At 48.8% G+C, this 17,072-nt stretch overlaps 1 pseudogene; it reads left to right on the top strand.

Moving 5' to 3' along the window:
- Positions 1-2,511: 2,511 nt before the first annotated feature.
- On the top strand, positions 2,512-16,689 carry LOC124523339 (protein shisa-9-like; annotated as a pseudogene).
- Positions 16,690-17,072: the final 383 nt, after the last annotated feature.

Here is a 17,072-nt window from a genome sequence, read left to right as displayed (position 1 = left end):
AATTTCATTCTTCTGCATGCAGCTACCCAGTTTTTCCAGCACCATTTATGGAAGAGACTGTCCTTTACCCATTGTATATTCTTGCCTTCTGTGTTATAAATTAATTGACCACATATGCATGGGTTTATTTTTGGGCTCTTTATTCTCTTGGCCTATGTGTCTTTTTTTTAATGCCAGTACCATAATATTTTGATTGCTGCAACTTTGCGATACAATTTCAATCCGGAAATATGATGCCTCTAGCTTTATATACTTCCTCAGATTGCTTTGGCTATTTGGAATCTTTTGTGGTTCCATACAAATTTTAGGGTTTTTTTTTCTACTTCTGTGAAAATGACATTGGAATCTTGGTAGAGATTGCACGGACCTATAGATGACTTTAGGTAATATGGACATTTCAATGATATTAATTCTTCTGATCCATGAACATAGGATATCTGTTCATTTGTTTCTGTTTTAATTTTCATCAAAGTTTTATAATTTTCTGTGTACAGCCCACTGTCTCCAGAAATGTGGGTGCTACTGGGTCCTATAGAATATGTAGATCCTTCAAATGCCCCCACTCTTCTTCGTGTTGTGGCCTCTGTGGCCTCTAGAGGAAATGGGGGAAATTCCCTCTGATGCCTAATATACAGACAGGTCTAGTTGGGGAAACCCAAGCAGAGGAACGAACTCAAGTTGCTATTCAACCCAATACTGACACCATCTGGATGGAAACAGGAACAAGCTAAGCAGCCACTGGGCTGAACTCAGAGGGGTTTCACTGGTGATCACTCATGAGTTCTAGCCATTAATCCTTTGCACTGACAGGTGGGCTGTTCTAAAGAGATTAGCCTCGAATTTAGACACTGGGAAGCCAAAGGGCAGATTATCATAACTAAGCCCTGTGGTATCAGGATATGGCATCAGGACATCTGGCTCACCTGCAAGAGCCTGAGGTGATCCTCCCTGTTTTCCGTGTCCTGGCTCAGAAAGCACTGGTTGGTAGAAAGGAAAAATGGAATGTTAAAGCAGCAGATTAAATTAGTAACAGGGAAAACCACCTTGTCCCGGTGTACTAATGTGCTGTCACAGGCTTTAATGCATTTGAATGATCAAACATATGCCCCATATGTCAGACTGGGGACCCCTGGTAAGGCACCCAACACTCTAAAGGTATAGAAGTCTAGGGAGACCGCTATGGCCCCAACTCTCACTGTGGATTCATATGCTATGCTGCTGAGAACACCAAAAGGTGTTGTCTACTGGAATTTGCCATGGGATGCCCCCTAGGATAGGTGAGTTACTTTGTGCCCCTGGGTGAGAGGGATCTACTCGATCTCTACTGGGATCCTGTTGTCCTGCTGAAAGTCAGACCCGTAGAAATGCACTATACCTGGAATGGAGCACACCCCATCGAAAGAGGGAAGGACATGGGGGTCCTAGTATGGCATTTTCTGCCCCAGTCTATCTCCTCGTGCCTGACAGTGCTGCTTCCCCCTGCCTACATGTATGGCATGCACAGTCAGGTGAAGTTCCTAAAGCTGCTGGTCTCCCTCTCCTTCAAGGCCACAAGACACTGACACACCCCTGACAATCACGAGGCTGATCCCTACCCTGGGTATAAGCCCTAGCAACTGACTGTGCAATACATACAGCAGATTAAGTACAGTTACTGTGGAGCCTTGGAATGGATGGATTGGCTATTGCCAGGATTTGCCCTTAAAATACAGTGACTTGGCAAATGTAGTAACAGCATGTGCTATGTTTGTTTGTTTGCTTGTTTGTTTCTTTCCTTTTTGGTGGAGGCTTTGGGTTTTCTCTATATACTAAGATCATGTTATTTGCAAATGGGTGATTTTACATCTTGCTTCCTGATTTGGAAGCTTTTTATTTCTGTTTCTTGCCTGATTGCTGTGGTAGGACTTCCAAGACTACGTTGAATAGAAGTGGAGAGAGTGGACACCCTTGTCACCCTTGTCTTGCTCTGGATCTTAGAGCAAAATCTTTCAGCTTTGACTACTGAATGTGATATTTGCTGCGGGCTTGCCATATATGGCCTTAATTATGTTGAAGTAAATTCCTTTTATACCAAATTTATTGAGAGTTTTGAATTTTAAGTTCTTGTGTATCGAAGTTCTCCATATCCCTGGGTAAGGGCTCAAATGGGGCCTGGGTAAGAAAACACTGCCAGCAGCAGCCAAGGTGACCTTGTGTTGTGCTTTTATCCTGTGAATGAACTGGCCCTAAGTGCTGTCCCTCCATAATTCTCCCCAAGTCCCATCAGAGAAGATTCCAGGGCTGGGTTCTCCCTCCTGGTTCCAGGGGCCCTGAGTGACTCCTGATGCCCATTCAACAGCTAGGACACAGAGGTCATGGGGGACACTCCTGTGGCCCCAGGTGCCCATCCCTGCCTGGCTTGCCCATGCCCTGCTGGAGGGTGATGCCAGGGCAAGAGACAGTGAGGTGGCTGGGGCAGGGGGTAAGGGCCGAGGGCAGCCCCGCGTGGTGATTCCCCTTGCTTGCGAGACCATGGCTCACTGCTCCATCCACCATCCCAGGAATCTGCTGCCCCTGCTGCCTCTGGATGTTGTTGCTGCTGCTTCCCGGCCCCAGCCTGCACCAGCACAGGTGAGTGAGGGATGTGCCCTTTGGGGACTCACGAGGCCTGTAGGACTCCTCCAGCTCTTTCCTGGGGTGCCCAATCCTGCATTCCTTCCATGGGAGCCTGCTTTGGATTCTGTGTCTCCCTCTCTCTGTCCCTCCCCCACTCATTCTCTGTCTCAAAACTAAGTAAACATTAAAAAAATTTAAAGGATGTTTACTTGTATCTCCGCCTTACTTTTAATTTTTTTAATTTGTTTAATTTCAATTTTTTTTCTGCCTTGCTTTTTGAAAACAATTATATCTTCATTGAAGATCATTTAATATATATACACACACAGTATGTATTTGTATATAATATGTGTACGTTATGTATATTATGTGTTATTTATATACATTCATATAATAAATATACTTATATATTTATATATTTTAATAAATAAATGACAGCATATTTATTATATATTTTTAAAATACACTTAGATGTATAATAATATGAATGACAATTTATTATAATTTATACCATGTTTAGATTATAAACATATTTATTTACTAAATATGTAAGAAAGGCAGTAATGCCTAAATTGAGTTCTCTATTTTATTTTATGGATTTATTTTGAGAGAGAGGTGGGGGAAGGGCAGAGAAAGAGGGAAAGAGAATCCCAAGCAGTCTTTGAGCAGTCAGCTCAGACCCCTACGCAGGGCTCGATCCATGAATGGCAAGATCACGACCTGAGCCGTTATCAAGAGTTGGATGCTCAACTGACTGAGCCACCTAGGCACCCCTAGAATTTTTTTTCACTGATCATTCTTTTCAACTGCTGTATAGTTTTCCAATATGGAAGTACCGTGAGTTATTTAGCCAGTACCTCACCGATGGAGAGATCTCTCTGGGAGACTATCAGTTCTCTCACCGATGGAGGTGGTTTTCAGTCCTTTGCTATTACAGACAATGCCATAATGAAGACTTTTCTACATCTTTGAGTATGTATGCAATGACACCTTTCTCTCTTCTTCCCCCCCCCCCCCCGCCTTCCCCTGACCTCTCCTCCTCCTCTCCATCTGGCCAACTCATGGCATCGGGAAGGAGAGACACAAAATGTGACAATTGGTGGTGATGTGACGAAGGCCTGAAGACAGAAACTGGACACACGGTATCCAGGCCAGAATTGTAACAGGAATCAACTTGCATTAATTTGGGCAAAAACAGGAGGAAGTTAGGAGGACTTTATTGGGAGATCCAGGAGTAGCACGCAGAACCCCCAAATCTCAGGATCCAGAAAGCCATCAGCCAGGCAGTTAAGTTTCTCTTTGTCTTGTTTCTGCTTCTCTCTCGAGTCAGATCCATTTTCCCTTTCTGTTTCCCAGCACTGTTTGATCCAGTCTGTGCATGGAGGCCAATGGGATTCCCCACAGGACTTGGTATAGACAGTCTCAGCTCAGACTGGTTGGCTTTTTCTTGGTCCCAGAAGGCTGATGAGGACCAGATTCGCTGGCAACAGGATTTGCATAAGATGCAAATCTGAATGGATGTGTCTGTCTTTGTTTTACATTGTTGGATAAGGTACCATCATTATAGGAAGCAGTCTTGAGCCCCTTAGCAAGGCATTGAAACACTTTTAGCTGACCCCCTACTTGACCTTTATTTCCAGTCTTTTCTCCTCAAAAGCTCCAAGTTCTGGCCATGCCAAGCATCAAATCAGTTTCTGTATACACCAAGATTACATGCTTCGGCCAGGACAGTGTATGTTGGATTTCAGCCTCAGCTCGCCCATCGTTTGGGTAGCTGTACAAGCAGCAACAGGAAATCAGAGTCAGAAGCCATTCGGAGAAATAGAAATCCCTTGATGGTGGTGTGGGTGGTGATGAAGGTTAATGCTGGGTTTCCCTGTATATGGGGATGGTGCTCTAACTATTTTACTCAAATTACAAAGGACATGATGGTCTTGGCAATACAGGATTTGGAAGAAGGCATCCAATGGATGGCACCCGGTCTTCACAGGCACCTTGCCTGTTCCTTTAGACTTCCCTAGTTTGTCTCAATTCCGGATAGGTGGCTAAGCAGGTTACGTCCTCTGCAGGTACCATCGACCATCAGAGTTGGTGCAGCTGATGTCGCTGATGGAGTGGATGTCTCTTATCAGAGGCGGGCCATCACCAAGTCCCGTTGATTCCACTACATATTGCCAGGACCCTGGAATATTGCCTTTCTACTTTTCTCCTGGGATAAAGCAAATAAATGACTGTCTTCTGCCACCAGCACTGGTTCCCCTGATGTGCTCTCCACAGAGCAGGTGGGGTTATCATGCGAAAATGCAGATCTTGGTCAGGCCACTCCTGCTTCAATGGCTTTCTGGTGCCCTCAGGCTTAAATTCATTGCCCTCTTCCCCTCCCTCTCCTCCCTGGCAAATCCTGTTGGATCTGGACCTTGCTACCCTTCAGCCTTAACTTCCACCTCTGGCCCTGTCTTCCAGTCTTTTTGCCTAGTTCACTAATGCGTGATCCTTATCTGGAACTTAGTGTAGGCATAACTGCTTGTATTAGTTTCCTCTTGTTGTTGTCACAAATTACCACCAATTCAGTATTTGAAAGCAAGAAAACGTTATTCTCTTATACTTGCAGAGGCCAGAAGTTCAAATTGAGCCTTAATAGCCTAAAATCAAGGTGTCGGCAGGCTGATTCCTTCTGGGGGTTCCAAGAGATAATTCTCTTCCTTGCCTTTCCCAGCTTTTTAGCTTGTGGGGCTTATGGACCCTTCCTCCATCTTCAAGCACATCACTCCAGTCTCTGCTTCTGTCATCTCATCTCCCTTTTCTCTTCCCTGGTCAAATCTCCCTCCATCTACCTGTTAGAAGAACACTCATGATTACAGATAGGGCCCCCTTGGATAATCCAGAGCAATTTCTCTGTCTCAAGATCCTTAACTTAATCACATGTACAAAGTCCTTTCTGCCAGGTACTAGGTTTGAGGTTCCAGGGATTAGGACTTGGATATCTTCGGGGGCCATTATTTAGCCCACCACCCTGCCTTCCTGAATCCAAGGCTATAGTAAATACATTAGACCCGCCCCTGGTTCCCTTAGGATGCCATACTTCCCAGTTACATGCATGACAATCATCCATTGAGGAAAGGACTGGTTATACATTCACCAGCTCTCTTTCCTGCTCTGAGCATGTAGGAACACTACATTTCCCAGAGTCCTTTGTGCTTAAGTTGGGACCATGTGACCGAGTTCAGCCAATGGAATATGGTGGGAATGATGTCTGCCACTTGCCAGGCATGGCCATAAACTACCTCACTCCATCCTTCTGCTCTTTCCTTTATGGCTCTGTATGGCCTCCACATGGCTCCCACATGGCTCAAAGTAAAGGATTTTATGATGGTGGAGCTACATGATGGGAGAGACCTGGATTCCTAAGTCACCATTTACTGGGTTAAGCCACTGAGATTTTGTGGTTATGCAGTACAGCACATGACCTGCCCTGACGAATAAATTAAGTCTTTTTTGCTTCTTTCCTTTACCAAACTAGGGGCTCTCTTATTTCCTGTTGTATCTGCCACCACCAGCAGAGTGCTTGGCACGATGTGAGCATTCAATAAAGGCTTGTTAAGTGCATGAAAAAAGTGAATGAAAGACAACTGGATTCAGGATGAGGACATGAGGGGGGTAGGCAAAATTAGGGAGAAGTGTCATCGTCACCATGAGAGATGATGAGGGCTGAAGTGAAACAGGAGGAATGGGGATGACAGGAAGGAAGGATCTGATGTTTGTTCAGGAGGGAGAATTGACAGAACTTGGTGACTGACAGGATACGGAAGTTGAAACAAAGGGAGGCACCAAGGCCCTCCCGGTTTACTGGTTTGGACACATGGCTGGCTGTTTGGGTACCAAACTTTCCAATGTACAGGGATTGTTCTGATTATGTAGGTGAAAGCACAACTTGTATAACTTTATGTGACTGTTGCTTCTTTGCAGACAGTACAAACGTGTGTATAAGTTTCTCCTGGAATACTGTCGGTGGGGCAGTCTTGGTGACAGGGGGATTTTCATTCTACCGTGGTTGGTAGTATTGCCATTTGAACTGTTTGGTAGGTTGAAGCTGTCCTCTAAATGTTTGTGTCCTCTCAGGGGCACCTGGGTGGCTTAGTCGGTTAATCCTCGGATTCAGCTTAGGTCATGATCTCACAGTCTGTGAGTTCAAGCAAGTCTGTGAGTTCAAGCCCCACAATGGGCTCTGTGCTGACAGCTCAGAGCCTGGAGCCTGCTTCAGATTCTGTGTCTCCCTCTCTCTCTGCCCCCCCGCCCCCATGTTCATGCTCTGTCTCTCTTTGTCTCAAAAACAAAGAAAAACATTAAAAAAATTGTTTTTTAAATAAATGTTTTTGTCCTCTCAAAATTCCCATCTGGAAATCTTAAGGACCAATATGATGATATTAGAAACTAGGACCTTTGGGAGATGGTTAGGTCATGAGGGTGGCATCTTTACTAATGGAATCACTGTTCTTATAGAAGAGACCCCACAGAGCTCTATCACCCCTTCTGCCATGTGAGGACACAGTGAAAAGGTGCCACCTATGAACCAGGAAGAGGGCTGTCACCAGAATGTGTCCATGCTTGTGTCTTGATCTTGCCAGCTTCCAGAACTGTGGGAAATAGATTTCTACTATTTACAAACCAACCAGTATATGACATTTTGTTACAGAAGCCAAAATGGACTAAGACAGTTGATATAAAAAAAATAGCTACAGTGATTCACACATTCTGCATGCATGTCCCTTTTCTTTTCTTGCTTGCTTTCTTTTTTTTTTTTTTTTTATTTTCAGAGAGAGAGAAAGAGAGAGAGCAAGTGGTCAAGGAGCAGAGAGAGGGAGAGACAGAATCCCAAGCAGCCTCCCCGCTGTCAGCACAGAGCCTGACACAGGGCTCGAACTCACAAACTGTGAGATCATACCCCAAGCTGACATCAAAAGTCGGATGCTTAACTGACTGAGCCACCCAGGCACCACATGCATGTCCCTTTGCAATGCAACCTTGCCACTCTTCCATATTCTCCTTGAATATAAACTGCCTTTGTAGCTTGTTTTGTGCCAACAGAATGTGGCACAGTGATGACGTGCCTGTGCTGACCCTGGGTCTCAATAAGTCTCACGTGCTTTATTTTGGTGACTAGGAACCCTGCCCAGGCATCATGTGAAAAAGCCTGGGGTAGCCTGATGGCTTATGAGAAATCTCATGGGACAGAGAGGAGCTGTCCCAAATGAAGGCTGTCCCAGACCAACCAGCACCCTGGTGACCTGGCAGTTTAGCAGCAAATGCATGAGTGAGTCCAACCAAGACCAGAGGAACCATCCAGTTGAGGCCAACCTAAGTTGCCAATCTGCGGAACTGTTAGTTAAATAATCAGTTATTATTTTAAGCCACTAAATGTTGGGATGATTTGTTACATGGAAAAAACTCTCTGATACAATCTGTATTTATAGGCATTTGTTGGAGCAGAGAGACATGGGTCTGGGGAGTTGTGTGCTTTGCATCCAGCCTTAGCTAATTCCTGGGGATATACCTCATCATTTTAGCCAATGTAGCTAGCTGGAAAATGCATGACCCTAAAACCTATTTTGGTTTCACAGCACAGTTGGAGGGACTTAAATTATTCAGAGAATTGCCTCAAACTACCACTTTTCTTGTGAACAAACCCTACTGTGAGGTTCTTACATTAGTCATCCCAGACTCTGGGATTCGTCTATAGTAAAATGACCAAAAATTAGGCATGATAAGTTTACCATTTTACCCTGGTAAGAAATATTTACACACACACACACACACACACACACACACACACACACACACACACAAGACTAACATAGTTTAGAAAGTGATTGTTACACAAATAGAGTATACAGCCTTTAAAAGAGCTGCTTAGGGGCGCCTGGGTGGCGCAGTCGGTTAAGCGTCCGACTTCAGCCAGGTCACGATCTCGCGGTCCGGGAGTTCGAGCCCCGCGTCGGGCTCTGGGCTGATGGCTCGGAGCCTGGAGCCTGTTTCCGATTCTGTGTCTCCCTCTCTCTCTGCCCCTCCCCCGTTCATGCTCTGTCTCTCTCTGTCCCAAAAATAAATAAAAGTTGAAAAAAAAAATTAAAAAAAAAAGAGCTGCTTATAGAATATCTATTTCATCAACCATAATTTTTCTCAATTTTCTATGGACCAGTGGAAACTTAACTATGGAAAACTTCAGTATTGTTCTTGGGACTGACATTTGACAACTACCTCGGTTTTTTTTTTTTAGTTTATTTATTTATTTTGGTGGGGGGTCAGAAAGATAGGGAAAGAGAGAATCCCAAGCAGGCTCCACACTGTCAGCTCAGAGTCCCATGTGGGGCTTGATCTCAGGAATTGTTAGATCATACCCTGAGCCGAGATCAGGAGTTGGATACTTAACCGACTGAGTCACCCAGGTCCCGGAGAACTATTTTTAAAGAGAATCTGGGGCGCCTGGGTGGCTCAGTCGGATAAGCGTCCGACTTTGGCTCAGGTCATGATCTCACGGTCCGTGAGTTCGAGCCCCGCGTCGGGCTCTGTGCTGACAGCTCAGAGCTTGGAGCCTGTTTCGGATTCTGTGTCTCCCTCTCTCTGACCCTCCCCCGTTCATGCTCTGTCTCTCTCTGTCTCAAAAATAAATAAACGTTAAAAAAAATAAAAAAATAAAATAAAATAAAGAGAATCTACGAAAATTCTTCCTGCTGTGGGGTGCCTGGGCAGCTCCATTGGTTAAACTTGATCTCAGCTCAGGTCTTGATCTCAGGGTTGTGAGTTCAAGAGCAGCACTGGACTCCACACTAGGCATAAAGCCTACTTAAAAAATACTTCTTCTTGCTACATTGCTGAGAATGCTTACATACATGTAAGCTAGGACTGATTTGATGTCAACACTTTAAGAGACGCCTTTGCCTCTGTAGGCAAAGTGAAACATCGCCCTGTAAGTTCCCAAATGCTTGACCTCTTATTTTGCCAGAGTTGCATCCCCTACATAGAGGACTGGCTGCAGATTTGGTGAGGCCCCGTGTTCAGAAATCATTTAAGAGTTTCACGACAATGGCAGAGCAGCAGGCGAAGCATGGCACCCTCCTGAACATGGGTTGCTGTAAGGCTGTCCAGACTGCATGCCCAGGAAGCTTGCCCTGCCTCTATATTCTATCCTGTCCTGGAGATCTGAGATCCTGGAGAGCAAGGATGTTGTCTCAGCCTTCTGTCTCCCCAGGACTCAGGGCAGTGCCTGCCACCTGCTAGGCTCCTTCAGGTTTCCTGTCTTAAGAATGACTGTTTACTAAGCACTGCCAAAGTTCCATTTCACTGTGCTAAGTGCTCTATGCAAGATATGGAGTGTTTGTAAGATTCCTGGGGAAAACACCATTCTTTTTAAAAGTATTTATTTATTTATTTATTTATTTATTTATTTATTTATTGAGAGAGACAGAGAGAGCAAGCAAGCGCATGGGGGAGGGGCAGAGGGAGAGAATGAATTCCAAGCAGGCTCCTCGGTGTCAGTGTGGAGCCCAACATGGGGCTTGAACTCACCAACCATGAGATCATGATCTGAGCTAAAGTCAAGAGTCAGAGAGGCTTAGCCGAAAGAGTCACCCAGGTGTCCCGGGAAAGACCCATTCATATCCACATCTTATAGGTGAGGAAACTGAGGCTTAGAGAGGTTAAGCGACTCATTTGAGGTCATAAACCTCATACAGAAAGAACTAGGATTTAAACATGGGGCGGTTCTCAACTGATTTCGCAATGTCTGCTCATCACCTGTGTTTGGTTGTGGCAACTGGGAGGTGCTACTGGCATCTAGTGGGTAGAGTCCAGAGATGCCCCTGAACCTTCTACGATGCACAGGACAGCCCCCCACATCAGCTCCCCCCATCACAGAATGATCCACTCCAAAATGTCAATAGCGTTGGGGCACCTGGGTGGCTCAGCCAGTTAAGCTACTGACTTTGGCTCAGGTCATGTTCTCACGGTCCGCGAGTTTGAGCCACTCATCTGGGTCAGGGCTGACAGCTCAGAAGCTGGAGCCTGCTTCAGATTCCGTGTCGTTCTCTCTCTCTCTCTCTCTCTCTCTCCCTGCTCTGCTCATGCTCTGTCTCGCTCTCAAAAATACATAAACATTAAAAAAAAATGTCGATAGCATTGAAGCTGAGAAACCCTGTCCTCATACCAAAAGCCACGTTTCCTAAACACAAGACACTTCATCTTATTTTCTGCATTTTTACTTTATTAATAAATACTATAATGTATTTATTATTCTTCTTAAATGGACTTTAAATTGATGTGCACCTTAAATGTTTTTCCCCTGAAGCCAAGTGTTTGATGTGCATTATTTTTTTCTGACACACATTAACAATAAATATAAAATTATTTACAAGACATGTTTGGTACCCCCAAAAATCATCTCACCTACTACTTGTAGTCTGGGGGAACCAAAATTTAGACCCACTTCCCTTCCCTTGTAGTTTCCTTTCTCTTTTCAGAACAAGAGAATAAAATATATCAAACCAGCGTGTTGCCCCAGCACGGCAAGGTGCTGGCCACATTTTGGCTTCTGTTGGAGAAAGTCATCGAGGGGACATGACCTTCAGTTGACCCCTGAGCTGGCGGCGGGCAATCGGAGGCTCATCACCCCCTCCCCTGTCCTTGCAATGTATATTCCAAACACTGTTCTGGCACGAGGAGTCTGCTTCAAGGATGCAGGCTTGAGAGAGAAAGTGCTGCTGAGACCATCTGGACGATATACTACTGACCCCTATTGCGGGTTGTGTGTAATATAAACCTGTAAGATTCTGGCAGGCAGGTGGAGAGAGCCACTTGCCTTGCAGGGCCCAGGGCAGGCCTTGTAAGTTCCCTTGCTTATTACCCCCACCATCCACCCATCTGGAGACATCTGCCTCCTCCTTTGGTCTCTCCTTGCCCTCTGTATATGGGGGTCCAGTTTTGATCTCCCCCAGCCCCCAGGCAGCTCTTAAGGTTTCCAACCAACAGCTTGTGTGTCATCTCTTTTCTTTTTTCGCAAGACTAACAGTTGCTAAGAAACCTTTTTGAAACCCTAAGAGTCACCCGATGAGGACTATTAAGAATCAATGCCTTCCGGTGAGGGCCACAACACAGAGAGTCTAATTTGTGGAGTTGCATATAGACTGACGTGGGCTCCGAGTCCTGGTGAGTAAACCTCCTTTGTAACATCGCTCCTTCCCCTTAATTATTGGGGAGTATGGTTGCAGGTTCCTTGCAAATTGTGCTGCAGACTGACAATTAAGCCTAGAGCCAACGAGATTCTTCCTTAGATACTAAAAGTGCCTGTGCTGTAAATAATAATGTCATCATCTCTTTCATAGAAAGCACTTTCCTGAACAGCTGCATGTAAATTTCAACACATTTGCAGGAATTCATTTGGGTAGTGGTGGGGGTGGTCTTTGATGATGATTTTTCATCTTCTAGAACTTGACAGGTGTTTTCAATTAGGAAGTGAGTAACCACCACCATCTCTACACACACACACACACACAACACACACACACACACACACAACACACACACACACACACACACACACACACACACACACACACCCCGCACCCCTCCCCACCGGGAACCCTTCCAGAAATGCTTTCTCAACCACATCTTCTAAACGGGGACATGTTGTCAATAATCACACTTCTATTAGGAGGCAGTGACTCTATTTACTGAGTTGACATACCCAGAGGAAAGTGGCTTTCTTCCTTTAGAGAGGAAAATGAACCCGATTCCCCCCTTCTTGTACATATTTTTCAAAGGCTTGGGAAACGGGGGTGGGCAATGTTCCAGGCGGGAACAGCAAGGGAATTTGGTTTGGTTGAAGTTCACAGAGATAGCAGGTTTAAAGTTTGGGATCTGGCAAAGAAGCCACAAAGGGTCCTTCTATCAGGTTGGCTTCTTTCCCAAGCAGACTCCCTGCACTCTCCTTGTGACAAACAGGGGCAGTCTCTGTTAAGTAAAGCCTGGACTAGCAGCCAGAGTAAATCTCCCCTGAGGACCGAAGTCAAATATTCTGGTGATAGGCAATATTTTACAGAGATTGGAGACAGATTCTAAAATGGACTTTTCTGTCTAGATTTTGTCTCTTTTCACGAAGGTGTTTTGTTCTGTTTGTTTGTTTTCTTCTGTCTCTCTTTTTTAAAATCAAATTTAAATGTGTCTGAACAACCCCAACTCTTGCGGGAAGGTGTCTGTGACCTATCCTCCTACCAGGCCCTTGTCCTAGGCTCCCAGCCCTGATGCTTGCTGGGAGGTGCCTTGGTGGGGTGCAGTGGGGGTGCGCAGGCAGGAAAGCAGAGGTTAGGAGTCTGGCATTCTGCACCCAGCCCTGGCTTTCCCATTTGCTGACCATGTGACCTTGGGACAAAGACCTTAACCTCTCTGAGCCTCAGCCTCTTGGACCTTGGCAGGCCTGCTGGAAGGGTCCTTTCCAATTCTGATTTAGTGCCTAGAAATATCCCGATCCCTCCGTGTGGTCCTGACAGCAGAAACTCCATTGTCTGTCCCTGTTGTTTGCATTTCTTTCCTCCCTTGGTTTCACACCATGGGTTGCATAAGAGTTTAGTAAGTTCATCAAAACAGCCTGTACATAGTTTTTGGGTGTTTCTCATGCTTCTTGCTGCTGTAGGTGCAGGGAGATGCTGCAGGAGTCAAGGCCCCTTTCTGCCCTGGAGTTTACCGTTCAATGTGCGGAGATAGGCAAAAACCAAATACATAATGTAATGTCAGATGGACAGGGAGTCTGGAGGCCTATTTTAGGCAGGCACTACCTGCAATGGTTACAACACAGACCCTGGAGTCACATTTCTTGGGTCAAAAGCCAACTGTGTAGCATCCCTTGCTGCGGTACTGTGGGCATCTGGTTTAATCGCTTTGGGCCTCAGTCCCTCCCTCTGTTGTGTGGGCCTCGTAGTATCACCTAGAGATAGAGTTACAGGAGATCAGTCACTCCAGTGGTTTAGCAACTATTCCCAGATTGTCTGCGAGATGCTAGGCATGCTTTGAGCATCTGTGAGGAGGTGACTTTAGAAAAGACAAGCTTAGTGGGCATATTGTAGGCATCAGATATCAGCCATCATTAGTTCTCACACACCAATGCTTGTGTTTGTAGAGGCTCACACAGTGGTGGTGGGTGTGGGTCGACCCACATGCCACACTGCCGTATTTTGGGAACCTCGTTCCGATGGCTCAGATGCATTTAGACTAAACAATCTCACACCTTGTCCAGGTGGGTTTGGGACATAATACAGCCCGCGATTCAGTGAGTCTCCGAGGGCTGGCATACTCCTGGATATGCTGGGTCAGTGTCGGCCTGGTTCATTTTTTGCTGGAACAGGGTCATTCTATGCTAGTCTTTCAGAAGACAGGAGGTGACATTCTTCCAAGGAAGGCACAGTGAGCCAAACTCCCTGTCATTTTGAGAAAACTTGCAAAGGAGTTCAGTAACCACCTCCCCACCATGCTTTTTCAGTTAAAAGAACCCACTATGTCATTTTATTGGTGGCCCAACTTTTGGGTGCTTTGAAAATGCCCGGAGAAGTCCCTGACTGAAGCCCAGTGGAGGGGAGGGTGGTGGAGACGACATTTCCCTGCCAACCGTCCAGGTGACTGCAAGGTGTATACTTAGTTAATGCAATGAAAAAAAAAAAACACACACACACACACACACAGGGTCGTGTGGAGATCTAAATTCAGTGTAGCAGCTTTGGTGCAAATCCTGTTTTGGGGGCTATTGGAGTCAAACTCAAGCAGAGGAAAGAAGTGGGATAAATGAGACAGGGCCAACTGATTCCAGCTGGAATCAGCTGAGTGGAGAGGGCAGATTTGGAAATGCTGAAGGGCAAGGACCAGAGGCTGGAAGCCCAGGAAGCAAGGCCGGACTGCAGCACATGGGGTGAGGATGTCTGGGGGGCTCCGTGAGCAAGGGGCCAGACGACTCCAGAGACCCACGCGCGAGCTCCAGATGCGGGAGGGTGGCTGAGGCTAGGTGTCCAGGCTTTGTGCTGCACTGGATCTGGGCGTGCTGTGTGCCCTCCAGCAGAACGCAGGGAAGGCCCCCGCGAGGTCTTAGAAGGACACAAGTGGCAGGTCCTGGGGCCTGGGAGAGTCCCAAGGAAAGACCTTCAGGGACGTGGGACGTGCCCCTGCCTGGGCCTGGTCTGCTGCCTCTTTCCAACCCCTGGGCTTCTTTGACTTCAGTTCCTCCCACGGCCCTCTCCCGGGGGTCCTTACCCTGGGGCCAGTGGCTTGCCACCGCGCCTTCCCAGCTCAGTACTGGTCCTAGGCAAGTCCCAGGGAGTAGAACCACCACGGACGCGCGCCTGGCTAGAGGGCTCAGTCGGGGAAGGGAAGGGCGAGACGGCCCGGGCACCCTGGAGGGGCGACCCTGATCAGACTGTGTCTCAGTTTGCCTTGGAGTGGAAGCCACTTAGTCTGTCCCTACCTAGCCCCTGTGAATCCCCCCTTCCCTGGAGGGCAGATTCGAACCGCAGCTCCTGCGCACACGCCTGAAAAAGCCAGGGGCTGAGCCGCCTCTTCGCCCGGAACAGGTCTGAGCCGCGCCTCCCTCCCGGAGAGGGCGCGGGAGGTCCCGCAGCCATCCTCCACCTGCTGGGAAACCCGAGCGGTGACTTCAGCCCCAGAGGCTGCCGACGCTTCCCCATCCCCGCCCGCTAGCCTAGCTCAGCTCTGCACCCCCGCCCCTCAACTCACTCCCGCCAGCCCTGCCGACTCACCTCTTCCGCGCCTCCGCCTCTCGGGAGCTCGCGACCTTTCCACCCCTCGTTCCCCCCTCCCCCCTCCGCCTTTCCTCCTGCCCTCTCTTCATACCAAAAGCGTTGCTTGGCTCTCTCCTGGGGACTTAGCAAGCTGGAGAGCTGAGAGGGATCCTGAGAGCGGGCGCAGGGCGGCTAGTCCGGAGCCGCCGGCCTAGGCGAGCCACGGACCGACCCAGTCTCAGCTGCTCTCCGGCCTCCGCCTCTCCCTGTAGGGGGCCGGACGTGCACCCAGCGCTTGCGCCCACTTGTCCTCCCCCAGCCCGGCCAGGCGCGCTCCTCCCCGCCTGGCCCCTCCCCTTAGGCGCGCTGCGCGCGGCGCCCGGGAGGCGAACGCGGGCTGAGCCCAGCGCAGGGGCCGCCCACCACCGAGAGCCCCGCGCCTCTGCCTGCCTGTGCGCCTGGCGGCGGCTCGCAGCCCCCGGCAACAGCCTCGGCAGCTTCGGCGGCGCCTGGAGAGGCGGCCGGCCGAGCCCAGGCTGGGAGACATGATTCGTAGCGTCCTCCGGCTGCTCCTCGGCAGCTTCCTCACCGAGCTGTGCGCCCGCGTGTGCCGGGCGCAGGAGCGAGCGGGGCACGGGCAGCTGGCTCGGCTGGGCTGCGTGGTAGTGCTGGCGCGGGGAGGGGGGCGTGCAGCCGCTCTGGGGGCCGCCTCGGAAGAGGCCAGCGAGGGCGCGGGGGTCTGGGACGCGTCCCCTACCCGAGCGCCCACGCCGAACTTCTGCCGCGGCTACTTCGGTATCAGGGACGAGTGGGACCAGCCGTTCAATTGTTCCTCGGGCGACTTCATCTTCTGCTGAGGGACTTGTGACTTGCGGTTCTGCTGCACATTTTAAGAAGCGGCGACTGAACCAGAGCACCTGCACCAACTCTGACATTCCGCTGTGGCTCAACACCCGCAAGCCTCCCGGGCGCAAGGACGGCCCCCTGCACCACCCCACGAAGGACAAGACCAACCGGATCCTTTACATCATGTGCGGGGTGCTGGCCGTCATGCTTGTAGGCATCTTCACCAAGCTGGGGCTGGAGAAAGCGCACCGGCGGCAAAGGAAGCCAAGTCCAGGTAGGCTGCCTCCCCTCCACCCAACTCCGTCGCCTCCCCTCCAGGAGCCGCTCTCCCTCCTCTTCCCTCTCCACCTTTCCTTGAGCAGTGGCGCTCCTCCCACCACCCCAGCCCCCATCTCCGCTGGCGGAGATCGCCTGGGCAGCCAATTTCGGCTCCAGGCGCGGAGAAGGGGCGCTGGGCTCCGCACAGGTGTGGACTTGAGCGCGTGTGTGTATGTAGGGGGTGGTCTCTGCACCACCCCTCACCGTCTCGCTGCCCTTTCCCACCTAGGATTCAAGCGGATCTGAGACACACGCAGCCCGGGAGCTCAGGGCCCCGGAGTCTTGGGTTTTGGCGAAGGGTCTACCCCTCGGATTCCAGATGCCAGCTTCTAGGTAAACAGGGCAGGCGGCCCGAAAGGGAAGGGCGGCACGTGTGAGGGATGGAAGCAGTGTGTGCCGCCTGCAACTCGTAAGGGTCGCGAAAAAGAAGCGAGGGAGGTGGAGAGAGAGAGGGAGGACGAGAAGAAAAGGCTTGCCTGGAGCGGCCTCTTCTCTCTCTCCCTGAGCTGCCAGGTTCCTGCAATTGGGACCTTGGTTGCCTCC

This window comes from Lynx rufus, unplaced genomic scaffold, assembly GCF_022079265.1.
Source record: "Lynx rufus isolate CCGP_SWC_20201006 ecotype Redwood Valley unplaced genomic scaffold, mLynRuf1.p SCAF_4, whole genome shotgun sequence".
Taxonomy (NCBI): domain Eukaryota; kingdom Metazoa; phylum Chordata; class Mammalia; order Carnivora; family Felidae; genus Lynx; species Lynx rufus.
Note: the sequence above shows the minus strand (reverse complement) of the source record. Positions and strands in the feature narration are given on the sequence as shown.